The sequence below is a fragment of the Macaca nemestrina genome, chromosome 8, assembly GCF_043159975.1.
Source record: "Macaca nemestrina isolate mMacNem1 chromosome 8, mMacNem.hap1, whole genome shotgun sequence".
Classification (NCBI taxonomy): domain Eukaryota; kingdom Metazoa; phylum Chordata; class Mammalia; order Primates; family Cercopithecidae; genus Macaca; species Macaca nemestrina.
The window spans coordinates 23,855,905-23,872,050 of NC_092132.1; the positions used below are offsets into that span (position 1 = coordinate 23,855,905).

Consider the following 16,146-nt stretch of genomic DNA (forward strand, 5'->3'; position numbering starts at 1 on the left):
ATTTCACAGATCACAAAGGCAAGGAATATAGCTGGGCCTCATGAGACACAAAGCCTACCATCTAGAAAATTAGGAACCACAGTTCGTCTCTTGAAAGCTTTGCTGTGAGCGTCTGCCTCGGTATGTTCTCCTGTCTATAATTTTATTCCCTGTCTGGACAGTGCCAAATAAAGCTTAATTAAAATTCTGCATTCCGATTCCAAATTTCTAAGGAATCTTACTGGTCCATTTTGGTCAGGGCTATGCCAGGAAAGGCTCATGTTGTCCACAAACCTCTCACCTAGAACTGTGAGAACAGACTGTTGGGGTATATAAGTGAAAAGCATTCATTAAGAAGGGACATGGGTGTAGGAAGAAGACAAATGGCATCTTTTGCTGTATAAGGAATTTTATAATCTGTAAAGAATGCACATGGTATGATGTTTTAAGTTGGGTTTTATTTCGAAGTAAAAACAAATAAGGAAGTGGCTAAATATTCTTGTTGAATCATTGTGGTCCCGACCTCCTTGGAGCTGGTAAAACGTGTTTGGAACATTTTGCAATTCAAGACCCTTTTGTCTCCTTAATTCCAGTCATAGGTGAGTTTTATCATCTGTACATGGGTAGTAAAGAAGAAAAAAGAGAGACAAATAAGAGAGAGAGTGTGTGTGTGCGTGCGTGCATGTATTTGTGTGTGTACGTGCATTTGTTTTGGTCTTGTTTGGATACTGTGTCATTCGGTCTTGTCTGGATAGTGAGAACAGATTCTCTTCAGTCATACTGAGGCGCTTTTTGCTTATGTATAATAAAGACTTTTGGAAATGCATTCTTTTGTTCACAGGGTTTTGACTTTTATCTGACTTCTATGTCTATCTTCTATGTATTTCTCTAGGTCTCAGACCTATAGAAAACACACATGTGATAAGAAAGACCAAGAACCAGAATTACCCAAATAATTCCTTGTACTTCATATCATGTCATGACAGTGTGAGTGAATATAGTCTCTTCAGAGGTTTTTTTTTGCATTATTAGAATTTTTTGTTTTAACTAGCTCCACAGTGCATTTGGCTTAATAGTCTCACCCTTGATTTAAAAAGTAAATAAGTAAGTAAAACTTGGTAATTGAAGGGTATTTGGTTCATAATGCATGTTTTTAATTTGTACTGAGATGATTCAAGAAGGATGTCTTCATACTCAGTTATAGCCAAGAAGATTTTGGATTTCTTCTGTATCATTTCTAGATTAAGAGGTGGTGTCTTTTATTTAAGCAAATAATTTAAAACTTATTTGACTTGTAAGTCTGACTTTCGAGTGGGCTTTGCATTTGGCAAAACAAATAGTCCTGTCCACAGAAGGCAATGTGAAATTAAACAAGCCATAAAAGTTATGTGAAACACCCATCAGGAAACCCAATAATACAATTCTATCCCTGGGAATTGTAGGGTTCCCAGGATTTCAGATAAATGGAATCATATAAGCATCTTAGGAATGAGTAAAGGAGACACCATTTCCATCCTTCGTGACAATGCCCAACTCAAACCAAAGTTGCGCCAAAATGTTCCAAAACAGCTATGAAGAAATATTCCAAGGCTCATTTTTATTGTTTTCCTGACTGGTGCTCAGTACTTTAATGACAGCACTTAACCAAATTTTGACTAGCAAAAAAAATGAAGGAAGAAGATCTAAAGAAATTCATAGTGTGTGCTCCCCAATTAACATCTAGGCAATCCATTTTACAATTCCACTTTCAGAGGATTGATGCACACTATTTAGTGTAGCGCTAAAACAATTCTACTCATAAAATTGGCTTGTTTACCCTTTCTACAAATAGAATCACCAGAACTTAGCAAAGGTGAACCTCAAGTCTTAAAATTGAAACAAAACTACAGGATTATAAAGCCTGTTGAAGGTCCCCTTGACTTACTATCTGTGATCAATGGAGAGCTATTCCTAACTCATTTTTAAATCCATAATTAACCTAACTGTTAAGCCCAAAGCTAACTTGTAATCTAATGTACTTCTTCACTTTTTAAAGAATGTAACTTCTAAAAAAATTGAGGCCGGGAGTGGTGGCTCATGCCTGTAATCCCAGCACTTTGGGATGCAGAGATGGGCGGATCAGGAGGTCAGGAGATGGAGACCATCCTGATCAACAGGGTGAAACCCCGTCTCTACTAAAAATACAAAAATTAGCTGGGCATGGTGGTGCTTGCCTGTAATCCCAGCTACTCAGGAGGCTGAGGCAGGAGAATCACTTGAACCCAAGAGGTGGAGGTTGCAGTGAGCCAAGATTGCACCACTGCACTCCAGCCTGGTGACAGAGTGAAACCCCATCTAAAAAAAAAATTTAAAAAATTGAAATTTATAAGACTTTAAGTGGCTTGAGCTAAATTCGATCTGACTTTATACTTTTCCAAAACATATCTGGCTTGATCATCTTTATTACACTAAAGGACAACTAATCCACCAAGTGTGCAGAATTGAGAGCGTCAAGGCTGATTTCTGCTGGTCTTTATTATAATTTTTACCTTGAATGTATTATGAGAAGAGGGCTACAAATTCTTTAGACTCCAGTATATCAATAAAAAGGAAGTCTTTTCTCTTATCCCTATAATCTCTCTGATCTAGTCATTTATATTCATAGATGCAGTGACAGCAAAATTGAAGGTCACAATAATTTTAGTAAAAATTTATTATCTCTAACAAAAAATCCAACTTAAGCCTGGGCTTATTATTATATAAATTAGCATAAACTAATCTCAGCCATTAATTATTTTTAGCAAATAACAGAAGCTAGGCACTTAAAACATATAGAGGAAAATAACATGGTTCTCAACTTTGTGGAATTAAAATTAGATGTTACGAGAGAGGGAAAAAAGGGTGAAATCTTAGAAACAGCATGAGAAGTGCTAAAGTAAAAGACAAAGTTCTGAGGAAGCATCATTTATTAAGTTCCTAATTATGGAGTCATCTTTAGTTGGAAATCTGAGGAAAATTCCTCTAGGTTTATTCCACATGCAGCCCTGCAGAGTCAGGGCTGGAAATCAGAAACCCTGGGCAATAGTCTTGCATCCACTGGGAAATGATCCTTTGTCCTTAAGAAAAATTATTTACTCTTCTTGAGTAACTTTTTGAGTTGCTATTGGGGTCAAGCGAGAAACCTATTTTGAAGGCACAATCCCCTCCCATTCATTTCTTCACTCCAATCTCTCACTTCTTATTTCACTGTGGATGTGATTTTTATACTGGTTTCTTCATGGTGTATCAGAGAAAGTATAATTCTACTAAATCTGTACTGTCTCCCCAGATTCTTAGCATAATTCTTAGTTCAAAATTAGTGCCCGGAACATTCTTTATCAGATCTGTTTTCACATTTGAGCACTACTGCTTAAGTGGCAGACAGTAAGCTCATCAGGGGAGGAAACCAAGTCTATCTTTATCCTAGTGCCTAACCCATGATAGATGCCTCATAAGAATATGTTGACTGCCTGCCTGAATGGAGGAATGGAATAAATGACAGAAGATATTTTAGAGGCTATCACTCTCAGACACTAACTCAGTTCCCTGGAGGAAACTGTCTACACTGTGGCAGGACAGTGGCCCATTCCTACTGGAGTCATTTTAAGTTCATATGACAGATTGGGCCTGGCATGAGAGTGAATGCCCTGGAGAGGAGAAAACAATTGATCATTTCTGTGCCAAGCACTGCATGCATAATTGCATACAATTTTTTCAGTAACCCAAGAGCTGGATATTAGCTCACTTTCATGGCTATGAAAGTCGAGGCTAGGAGAAGTTAAATAATTTACACAACGTCACATAACTGTAATCTACAAGATTTGACATCAGAACTGTGTCCTCTATGTCTATTTCCCAAACTGCGTAATTGTGAGATGTTGGTGGCCATAGCTGAAAAAAAAAAAAATGGTGCTTAAATGCGGTATTATTTATTCCCCTCCTCTTCCATTAGAGAACCATAATGCCTGCGAGTATATTGTGGAAGATGTGGTTGATTGCCTTCCTGAAGCTATTCATTATCTTTTTTTGTCCTGTCTCTTTCCTTTCTCTGTCTGAAAAAATAACATTTAGAGCTAAGACAGATGATTAATAAAACATTATAGGCTGTGAGAATTCCTACAAAAGTTAAATCTATTTAACTTTGTTTACCCCTTGATTTCTAAACTGATTAGACCACAGCATGCTTTCCTTTTTCTTAATGAAGAACTTATTACTATTTCAGAAGATACTGGTTTCTCCCAGAAACATTTTTTCAGGTGTTGATCAACACAATGCTTGATTAATGACAATGAAATTGTCTTTAATTTGAATATCGAAACCTGAATTGTTTGTTCATGACATAATATACAAAAAACCCTTTGCTCATAATTTTAACCCCAGTGAACAGACAGAGAGCAAAGGTAAAAATGTTTGACACATAAGATGTTGGTTTTCATTCTTCTGTCTAACTCTATCTGGAGAACCAAAATGGAGAGAATAAGAAGGCAAAGGAAGGACCAACAACACCTTACAGATGCCTGGTCTCCTTATGGAATAAAGATGGAGCTGCTGTCTCCCCTTGATGCCACCAGCCCTCTTACCCACTGTTATGCCACATCATAGACAAGCAGCTTTGTGGTCATTTCCTGAACAGATACCAGGAGGCCCCCACAGTTGATGTGAAAATGGTCTGTGAAACTGCTCCTTGGTGGCGGCTTACTGGAAATTTTATTTACCCCCGTATGGTGAGTTGTTTTATATGAAAAAATAGAAGCTTAGAAAAATTGACATGTGGGATCCAATTAAACTAAAGAGCTTCTGCACAACAAAAGAAACTATCAACAGAGTGAACAGATGACCTATAAAATGGGAGAAAATTTTTGCAAGCTATGCATCTGAGAAAGGTCTCATATCCAGCATCTATAAGGAACTTAAGTTTACAAGGAAAAAAACCCTATTAAAAAGTGGGGAAAGGACATGAACAGATACTTTTCATAAGAAGACGTGCACATGGGCAACTATCATATGAAAAAAAGCTCAACATCACTATCATTAGGGAAATGCAAATCAAAAGCACAGTGAGACACCATCTCACACCAGTCAGAATGGCTATTATTAAAAAGTCAAAAAATAGTAGATGCTGGCAATATTTTGGAGAAAAAGGAACACTTATATACTGTTGGTGGGAGTGTAAATTATTTCAACCATTGTGGAAGACAGTGTGGTGATTCACCAAAGAGCTAAAAACAGAAATACCATTCAACCCAGCTATCCTACTACTGGGCATATACCCCAAATAATATAAATCATTCTTTCATAAAGATGCATGCACATGTTCATTGCAGTACTATTCACAGTAGCAAAGACAGAGAATGAACCTAAATGCCCATCAATAGCTGACTGGACATAGAAAATGTAGTACATATACACCATGGAATACTACTATGCAGCCATGAAAAGAACAATATTGTGTCCTTTGCAGGAACACGAATGGAGCTGAAGGCCATTATCATTAGCAAACTAACGCAGGAACAGACAACCAAATACCTCATGTTCTCAGTTATAAGTGGTAGCTAAATGATGAGAACACATGGACGCATAGAAGGGGAAAAACACACACTGGGGCCCATTAGAGGGTAGAGGGTGGGAAGAGGGAGAGGATCAGGAGAAATAACTAATGGGTACTAGGCTTAATACCTGGGTGATGAAATAATCTGTACAACAAACCCTCATGACACAAGTTTACCTATATAACAAACCTGCACATGTACCCCTGAACTTAAATTAAAAATTAAATTTAAAAAGTAGAAGCTTAGATTGTGGTTCCCAATGTAGGACCTCTCCCACATCTTCTGTATATTCTGCACTCCTTATCTTGAAAGTTAAATTATACATTTTATTACAAATTGATTTTCTCTGGCACTAGCTCAGCCCAATTTATGCTTAACAGTTTAACTGGTGCACTTTTTTTGTGTGTGTCACCAGTTAGGCAAATAAATTCCCACATTACAATTTTCTCATACACAAGTTAACACAACTGAACAATACTTCCAGAACATTCATTCCTGAACTGAAATAGAGTCATCGCAAAGTCATATGGGTAAGATAAAGGAAAGTGGGAGTTGGGGAGGTCTCTGAGTTAAAGGTTGGTCCCCAGACTCCACAGCCACAGGAATTTCTCAGTTATAAACAGAAGACAGTTGTCATTTTATTTAGCTAAAGTGCAACCCAATGGGACACTGTAGACTGTAAACAGATCTTTAATAGTGAAACAAAAAAGTTCCCAGTACTTCATCCAAGGGCTTGTTTCCCAGCCTGTTCTTTCCCCACACCCATAAGGAAAAAAAAGTTCTAGATCTTATGATCTATGAATCTCACGTAATTTAAACTCTGATTACAGCCATCCATTCGAGTTGGAGTCATAAACTTATTGTAAGTCAGTTAACTGCTTAAATGGGTGAGGCAGATTACTTCAATTTGAAACTTAGATGAATGTCAGTTTGCAATCAAGCAAGCTCATCTATATACATTTATATAATTTATCCAAAGCAATTTCAATCACAAGAAAGGATATTTTATAATCTTGTTATTATAATTTTAGATATTCTCTCTATTATCACTCTACTGTCTTAGTTGGGTGGAGATGAGGGGAGAAATATCACTAAGCAGTAACGGCATATTTCTTTATGAGCAAGAAATTGGCAAACATATCTTCAGTATTGCTCTTTGCCTTTCTTCAGAGCAATAGTGGGAAAGTTACAGTTTTTTTTATTGTTTTGGAATGGAATTTATATGTGATGAATCAGACTATTAACAAAGTTTCATAGAAAATTTGGATGGAACGCAGGGAAATTCTGATAGGATATGATTTTTTAACTTACCAGTAGTGTTACTTTACTTTTCTGGCAAACCTAACCTCATTTATATAAAGACCTGCCAAATGCTACTCTTCTATGGGACTTAAGACAGTTACATCAATGCTTCAATGACTCTGACACCCTTGCACCTGTTTCACAGCATTTTTTTTTTATTTCTTCCAGTTGTGTTCAAACTACTAACAGAGAGTTGGTTTCTTGGGTGCTGTTCTGCATAAAGTGAAAAGTACAATCTTTTGAATATCCTAGCGCTCTCTCTCTCTCTCTCTCTCTATATATATATATATATAGTTTTTTAAAATAATGGGGGATGACTATAGCCAGGATGTTTTACAGTGTTTTTATGATTGATAACACCTCAAGTTCATGGGTTTATCATACCTTATTTGTGATTACTTCTTTATGGAAAATATTTGGCTGAGCTGAGAATATCCAAGCAAAGCAGAAAAATAAACCCATCAAACACCCTGTCTCTGAAAAGATGGTAACAGATGTTTCTCATCTTCAGATAACTTGGGGGAGGCTAACTAAAGGGTTTCCCATGTTTCCCAGATGCTGCATGCTATGTCTGGGTTCCCAGGATTCATCCAAATGAAGACGCACTGAGATTTGCTAATAGAAATTCCCCAGCTGAGAGACCGAGGGTAGAAATAAGGAAAATCAAAGAAAAGGGATTTGCATTTGAAATTCTAAGACATCCATGGGAAGATGCGTTTTTGAATGTAGGTCACTCTTCTTGCGTTTTTATAGCGTCCAGCAAAGGTGCCAGAAGAGTTCCCATCAGCTGCTCTTAATATTCTCTTTTCCTTTAAAACTTTCCTAAATATTTTAGAAACAATAGGATGGGGAGAAAATGGCTGAAAGAACAAGGGGTGAGATCCAAAGTTAAGGAATCAAATTACTCAGTATTTCTTAGTCATTCTTAACAATGCTACATCTCCATCTATTTCCAATAAACTTTACATCTTTATACAAGCAGGGTGTAAGTATGAAAACACTGGTCCTTCAATAACTCACCTTGCTCATTTCACTGAATTGTTTCTCCACGGGTGTGTGTCCCCTTATGTATGAAGAGATAATATTATTGAGTCTTACTATGTAGCTCACTGTTCTATGGGTTTTAAATGGACAAATGACTTAACATTTGCAAGAGCTCTATGAAGGAGACACTATTAAATTTTTCATTATACAAGTTAGGGCATTAAGCCATAGAAGTTAAGCTACATATCCATTCACACATCTAATAAATGGAGGCATCAAATTTTGAAACCAAGCAATCTAGCTTCAGAGGCCAAGTTCTGGAGCTTTATGGTGTGCTGCCTGATTCTAGATTTACAGTACATCTTTACACAGGATTATGTTTTCACTGAAATTGAATCTAAATAGGAATATATTGCAAGCCCAAGAAGCCCAAGAATGTTTTTCCCAAGACCTATAAAATTTTGGGTGGGGGAAACTACACTACAGAAATATCTGTAAGTCTCTCCCAACTTTCTAATTCTAGGATTCTTGAATCATGTATTGTGGAACATCTGGATTACTCCAGATGCTGATGGGTATCCACAAACACCTTTTAATTACCTGTGGAGATCACAGCTGTGACATACCAATGCAGCAGAGGAATGGTATATGTAAGATCAGTTGTTATTTTTAGTTCAGCCTTTTACATCATCATCTGCACAAAATAAAGAAATAGAAAATGAATATGAAAACCCATTACATCACCCATCAAGGAAATTTGTATGATTGATGTAATCTACAAAGAACTCTCTTCAAGCACAAGGTTGCCATAGAGATTACATCCTCCAAACAACCACTTCTCAGCTACTGCTGTAGAGCTGTGATTTTGGATTTATCCTATTCGAGGGTCTTGGTCAGAATCCAAAGAACCACTGAGAAAGATTATTCTCTTGTGGAAGCACTTAGAATTGCCTTCCTTGGCACATTTTAAATTCAGGTCTGTAAAAGCTGCTCCCCTGTTAATTATAGCACAATCTAATAGATTATAATTTTCTATTCAGCTGTCCCACAGGAGCTATATGATGTGATTAGAAGAAAAGGATACCACGATACCACAATGAATTTATAGATACAATTGTATGGATCCACAGCTGATACAATTAACACCACCCATATAAGCAAAAGGAAACTTTTTAAAAAAAAATTTAGCTCATGAGTTCCAATTTCTGCTCCTTAACAGAATAACTAATATCATCCTTTTTTTGGAGTTTCTTAATTCAATCCAGTGACTTTTTGTGTAAATTCAGGATTGTGATCTCAGGTTCAGTTCCGTTCAAAGCTCTATCTCAGGCTTTCCTTTCTTTCCACTTGATCCCAATCCTAAATTCTCAAGAATGGAGCAGGAGGGGCAGAGATGGAGACTTCTCAAGCAAGAAGAGGGCAATTGCTTCCTGACTGGCCACTCGCTGATATTCTGAAGGTGTGATTCAATTCTCACTCTTATCGGCTTCACGGTGTAGACAATGGTATTCAGGAGCTCTTCTGCCTCTGCCTGGCTGCACTGAGAAGCTATTTCCATTTCCACACAGCACTCTCCACCATGCTCATCTTCCTCAGACATTTTTAATTATGGAACCAGCCAGCAATACCCTTCACATCCACTTGGGGAGACCTCACCTCTCCTGATCACGTGACATCCTGGGCCTGTGACTCAAGCCTTTTTGTCAACTAATCTACATGTATCTCTTTGGCAAGCAGGCACTTCTGAATTTCTCCCATGCCACTTGTGGGTTGTGATACTGGAAGTGTTCCTAGACATCCCATGCTTCCCTGTCTCCTCTGCTCTCTATCATGTTGCAGAGTCCCATTAGACATCTGTTGGGCAGTCACTGGTCATACTCCATCTGTGAAGAAAAAAATATCATCCTCCTCTACGCCGCTTATCCTCCCAACTTTAAGGGGATAGGTGATTCTCAACTGCCTTCAGGCCCTGGGAATCTCGTCTTCCAAAACTCTCCTCCCTCTCATGAATAGGCTTTTTTTCTCTCTAAGTCAGAGTTATGTATACTCCATCTGGCACAAGGAATGGCAGGAAGTGAAGGGAGACAGGAGAAGAAAAATACTGGGGAAAACCCAGCTCTCCTGGTTTGTCCTATCCTCTTTACTTTTTTCCAAGAATCTGTAAAATTTATGGTAGCTGAAAAAGAAACACACTGTTTGATTCTTGAAGTTATTAGACTGTGCAAACTAAAGTTCTTGTGTAGGAATGACTCTTCTACACTCCCAATGCTTCTTTCCATGTGGAGGGAGTTCTACTAATGTAACATTCCTGGATTCCCTCCCGCCCTCTCATCTACTGCTCCATTGCCCCATGGGGAAAGAAGAGAGACTTTCTTATTTGGTAAATTTAGAAAGAATAAAGTGGACAAACTCAGTTCACTGTATTCATCTTTTCTCTTCCTGGGAGGCAACCTGCCTATAAAGAACATGGGTTCCTGTTTGTTCTCTGTTTGTTCCCAGAGGGGAGGCTGTGGTGATCCAGAATGGTCCGTACCTGAATGGGGACACCTGCTCTAATTCTGGGCTCAGTATTGCTAAGTCTGTTTTCCCAAAGATGTTATTCACTGCCTGTCATATCAACTTTGTTGGTAATAAAGACAATTTTTGCTGTCTCATCTGTCTTGTTCTTATTTGTTAATTGATTCAGACTTTGGCCAGAGAACAGAGTTACTGTTGGTTCTAATTTCCATAAATACTTTATGTATCATCCTTTCACATCATTAGTGTTCTTCTCTCTAGCTCTGTCTCCTCTCTCTCAAATCTAACCAAGAATGTGAAAACTTCAGGTCAAATTCTGGCTGTGCCACATGCAAATAATGTAACCCAAGACAGCTTACTTAGTCTCCAGGGCTTAGTTTTATCACCTATAAAGTGAAGATGTTAAGAATTCCTCCAAGAGATTATTGAGGAGATTCACTATAGATCTATATTTTTATAGATCTATATTTTTATAGATCTATTTTCATAGATCTATTTTTATAAAAATAGATCTCAATTGCTGCCCCTTCCCTTGCTGTTGGCAGTTTTAGGTTGTGCTAAAAAAACTGATAACTCTTACTTTTCATTTTCAGGTTTTAATTTTTAAAAGTGCTCTGATATAGCACTATCTCTTCTCCAAATCACCACTTTCAGTAACATGCAAAATCAGATACCCACATACAAGTACTTTCAGTGCCGAGGGTGCTTCTTCTAACAACTATTTATAACTTGATGGATTTCTACGCGCATCCAATTCAGGAGCTTTTGTTTCTTTACTGAGGTATTTCCTCATTTTTTTAAGACTGGGATGTGGGTTTATAATGTTCCAGCATCATATGTCTCAGCCAGAAACCAGGAAAGAAAAAAATGAGTAAGTTGTCTAAGAACTCTATCCAAATTCTTGCTGGACTTTGGAAACCTGAATATCCTTCCTTCTCAGTCTGAAGCAGAGACTGTGAGTATGGGAAAAAAATACAGCTAAACAATTTGGATCACTGGGAACTAAAATACTGTGTATACGTGCTGAGTAAGGCTATTCTCTGACTTACGCTAAGGGGGAGGGGCCCATAATCTCTTTCCTAATAAGCATAAATTAATCACTGGGACAAGAAAAAAGTTATTAAAGTGAAATGGATAAGAGGAAACTTGGAAGAAACAAGGAAAAAGTAGTGTTGAGAGATGCTCTATAACTTTAGATGAGCCATTGGATGCTGTATAAGTTACCTAATTTTCTTCAGAAAAATTACTCAGATGGCTTCAAGAGTTCTTTAACAGTCAAGCTTGTCTGGGCAATGAATTATATCTGGGCAGCAGTTCAGTTTCTGCTTTAAGGACACATACTCAGCAGAAGTAGCTTACTTTAATTTTATGTATTTATTTTTATACAAGTAATCTGAGTTAAGAAATTTAAACAGAAAATAGAAAACAAGACCAATCATCATTTTCGTTGTCATAATCATCCCACTTTCTTATGATAACAACTGTTTATACTTTGTCCATTTTGCTACTGACTTTTCTTTCATTTGTGTATCTACATATGCAAATCTACACATATATTTATAGTAAACACACACAAATGAAATTACTTCTATAGCTACTAGAGCAGAATCATAAATGCCTTCTTACGTAATCTGTTTTTTCATTTAATATTTTAAATGTCATTCCATTCAGATTTATATTATTACTTTGTTGACTACTTTATTTCCTTTCTTGAATGTACCATAATGTTTTGACCAGTTTGTAGTTAATGATGTTGCTTTGAATTTTAGCTAGAACTGAGACTACTGAGTTGAACATCCTTTTATATACCACTTTGCATAAATACTTGTCTAATTCATTATTTGATTTACATTCCTAGAACTGGAATTAATGGGTGGAAGGGAATGCATATTTTTATAGCTTCTCATACCTGTTGCCAAATTGTCCTCTAGAGAGATCGTACTAATTAATATTTCTAACAGCAGTATTTGAGAGTGGCCATTTCCCCAATCTCTGCCAAAACTGGATTTTCTCATTATTATTAGGCTTGAAAATCTGATAAATCGTTTCGAAAAATATCGTTTAAACAAAAGTCAGATGGTGACCACTACAATCTAAACTCTTTGATCATAAGGTACTACGAAGTGTCCCATAAGAATGGTTTTGGGACAAAGAAAAAAATAAATATGCAAATTTGTCCACAAATCTCTTATACTAGTTACATCTCTTTGAAGAACTTCTTTTGTGAGAGCTTTTCAGCAGAGAATTTTGTTTTAGAATGCAAAGATAATCTGAATTTTATCTACTAATCAAAATACTAGTTCTGCATGCTAAAAGACAGCAAAAATAAAGCCAATATATTGAAGCATTTTACATCCCACATCATGACTTTTAGAAAGTAGCTTATATATTTGTTTGAGTATCACTTGCAAAATTTGTGATTGGAATTCAAGTAGTCATGAATTCATTATCTCAGTATTGTGAATAGAGAGTTGGACTGATAATTGGGAGACCTATTTCTCTGTATCACTGGCTCAAATAATAAAATTGCATTTAAATTCAAGCAATTTAAGTAGACTAGAAGTACCATGAAGAGGCAGTAATTATTAATCTGGTAGCAAGATACCGTCAATATCTTTGTGACTTTGATTAACCCATGTATGTAGCAGATTTATAGTTATGTGATATGGTTAAAGGAGAAAATATCTGAAACGTATTTTTTCTAGAAGTAAAAAGGGTGTAAAACAACTGTAGGTGTCTGTGTATAGTGTGAAATACAGTGCTTAATCTTATGAAAACAAGCAATGTGACAGTTAACATTTGGAATACCTACATCTGTAATTTCTATGCCACAATGTTCCAACATCATTATGCCTTTTAAACATTTTGATCTTTTAGCAAACCATTTCATTAAAATAATATGTTTTTACCTTCAAACTTGCGGTAATACGTGGTAGAATCTTACAAAGACGGCCATCATAACCTATCATGCTTATTTATTTGCTATTTTTTCAAAAATTTTTAATAATATAAATGACCTCAAATCACTGTAGCAGAAACATACAAGGGAGAGGCTGGAAGCAGGCATATGCTATGCCGGGAACTCCTGCTGAGCTAGTTGATCAGTCAGCTTAAAATTTGCAAAGCAGTGATGCAGTCCCTGCTTGTAAGTTCACGTGTGAGAACATAAATCATTAGTTTCCATTTGCAAACAGCATAAGGAATCTCCTCTCTGACTCTTGTGGTTTATAGGCAAACACACAACGGTGATGTAGTGACCTGCCAGCTAGCGTACATTTTTTCATTTATCAAATCATTAGTCATAGCTCTGGAGAGAGGTTGGACTGTTTGTCCACTTAGGTCATTCAGTTTCCCATCCCTGCTCCTCCTGACTTGTACAAAGCCATCCCCTTCCTCTTCTAACCGATTGCCTGGTTCCCTGAACGCCTGGCTTGCTGGCACCTGCCTATGCCCATTAGTTCCCAGGCCTAATGGATCCTTGTTCATTTGATTTGGGATGACCCCACTAAACTTGAATGTTAGATAAATTCCTATGTTCAGAATTACTGACCAAGTGTGTGCAGAATGATCAGAAATAGATCTGTTAAGGACAATAAATCACTCTTGACCTTATTTTGGGGCACTGACCCAAAGTCATTCTTGACCTTATTTCTGGGCATTGTTTCACTATGTCCCCATTGGCCATGATGTGGGGTTTTTCATTATTGTCCCTTTTTTGTGGTAGATTGATTATAAAAACAACCTCAATTGTCCACATCTTCCTGTACTACACCCTTTGCAAAGAGATTTTGGACTTCCTTTCTTTAAGCAGTGGAATCTATTTCTCCACTCCTTGGATCCAGCCCAGCTAGTTAGTGACTTTCTGTGACCAACACAAAGTGAAGGAAGTAAAGGTTTACCACTTCTAAGCCTAGGCCTCAAGTGACTTTGCTCACCTTTGCTGCTTCTCTTGGAATTCTGCCATATCAACGTGGTCCAAGCCAGATAGCTACAACATGAAAGACATGTAGAATAGAGATGAATTTTCCCAGATGTAGCCATCCAGCCTAGCTACCTACCCACTGACCTGGTGGCTAAAAGCAGATGCATGAGTGAGCCTTAATGAGACCAGAAGCACCACTGAACTGAGCCAAGTCCAAATTGCTAAACTTCAGAATCTTGAATGCTATTTTTAGTCACATCTTAGCAAAAGCTAACTGGTATATTTGTCCATGCTTAAAGCTACTCTTAATTTTCAAATAACAAGGAATAGTAAATGCAAGTCAAAAGGTCTCAGTAAAAGTTACAAACTCAGATGCCTCCAGGAGCCAGGAAAGTTATAAAATTGAGTAAAATAGCAAAGTGTAAAAAAATTCACCAGCCTTATTAGTTTTCATTTTGTTTTTTTATACAAGTGTTTTATTACAGAAGATTTTAAACATGTACAAAGTAAACCACATACTATAATAGACTTTCACCCAGCCTCAATAACCACTAACCATGTGCCATTTTTGTTTCAACTATAATTCAACCCAATTCCCCAACCCCATATTTTTGAAATTTATTTTTATTTTTATTTTTATTTTTGAGATGGAGTCTTGCTCTGTCGCCCAGGCTGGAGTGCAGTGGCGTGATCTCGGCTCACTGCAAGCTCCACATCCTGGGTTCACGCCATTCTCCTTCCTCAGCCTCCCAAGTAGCTGGGACTACAGGTGCCCGCCACCACGCCCAGCTAATTTTTTTGGTATTTTTAGTAGAGATGTGGTTTCACCGGGTTAGCCAGGAAGGTCTCGATCTCCTTACCTCATGATCCGCCTTGGCATCCCAAAGTGGCATCCCAAAGTGTTGGGATTACAGACAAGAGCCACTGTACCTGGCCCTTATTTTTTGTAGTTCTTTTTTTTTTTTTTTAATGAGGTCAGATACACCTACATTCAAAGGCACAAATCTTAACTGTAAATTTTTTGACAAATAAATGTACCCATATAACCTTCATACCTTTTAAAAATATAATATTTTCATGATAGTTGGAAAATTCTCTCATGTTCTTCCCAGGAAAATGTTTCCTCTCCTAGTGGCTATCTCTACTTTTATTTATTTCATCAAGGTTCATTTTGCCTGAAATCATACAATATGTATTATTTTATGTTCAGCTGTCTCACTCGACACAGTATTTTTGAGATTCATCTATAGTGTGTGCTTCAGTAGTTTGTTTTTTGTATTGCTAAGTAGAATTCTGTTGCATGAATGTTAGGCTCTTATGACTAAGGAGCTAAGAACATTCTTGTACAAATACTTTTTTTGTTTAATTTAATGCATTTATTAACATTTAACTGACACCTCTTTACATTTTTAGTGGTTGTTTTAGAAGTTATACGTATCTCTAACACTTCACACTCTATTTATAGTTAATATTGTACTATTTTAATAAGTGTAAAATATAAAAGCCTTGCTTCAGAGCAGTTTCATTTACCTCTTATTTTTTGTGCTACTCTCATAAATTTTACATCTACACATAATAAATCCCACAATACTGTGTTATAATTTTTGCTTTAAATAGTCATAGGTCTTTTAAAGAAATTATTTGAAAAAAGGGGCTGGGCGTGGTGGCTCACGCCTGTAATCCCAGCACTTTGGGAGGCCGAGACGGGCGGATCACGAGGTCAGGAGATAGAGACCACCCTGGCTAACACAGTGAAACCCTGTCTCTACTAAAAATACAAAAAACTAGCCGGGCGTGGTGGCGGGCACCTGTAGTCCCAGCTACTCGGGAGGCTGAGGCAGGAGAGTGGCGTGAACTCGGGAGGTGGAGCTTGCA

At 37.2% G+C, this 16,146-nt stretch overlaps 1 long non-coding RNA gene across 1 annotated transcript; it reads right to left on the bottom strand.

The window, feature by feature from the left end:
• Positions 1 to 428: 428 nt before the first annotated feature.
• LOC139355761 (uncharacterized) lies at positions 429 to 15,440 on the bottom strand. Its single transcript, XR_011606783.1, has 4 exons — positions 15,327 to 15,440; positions 14,285 to 14,337; positions 8,433 to 8,526; positions 429 to 592 (listed from the first exon to the last, which is right to left on the bottom strand). It is a non-coding gene; the product is annotated as an uncharacterized lncRNA (long non-coding RNA).
• Between the last annotated feature and the right edge of the window lie 706 nt (positions 15,441 to 16,146).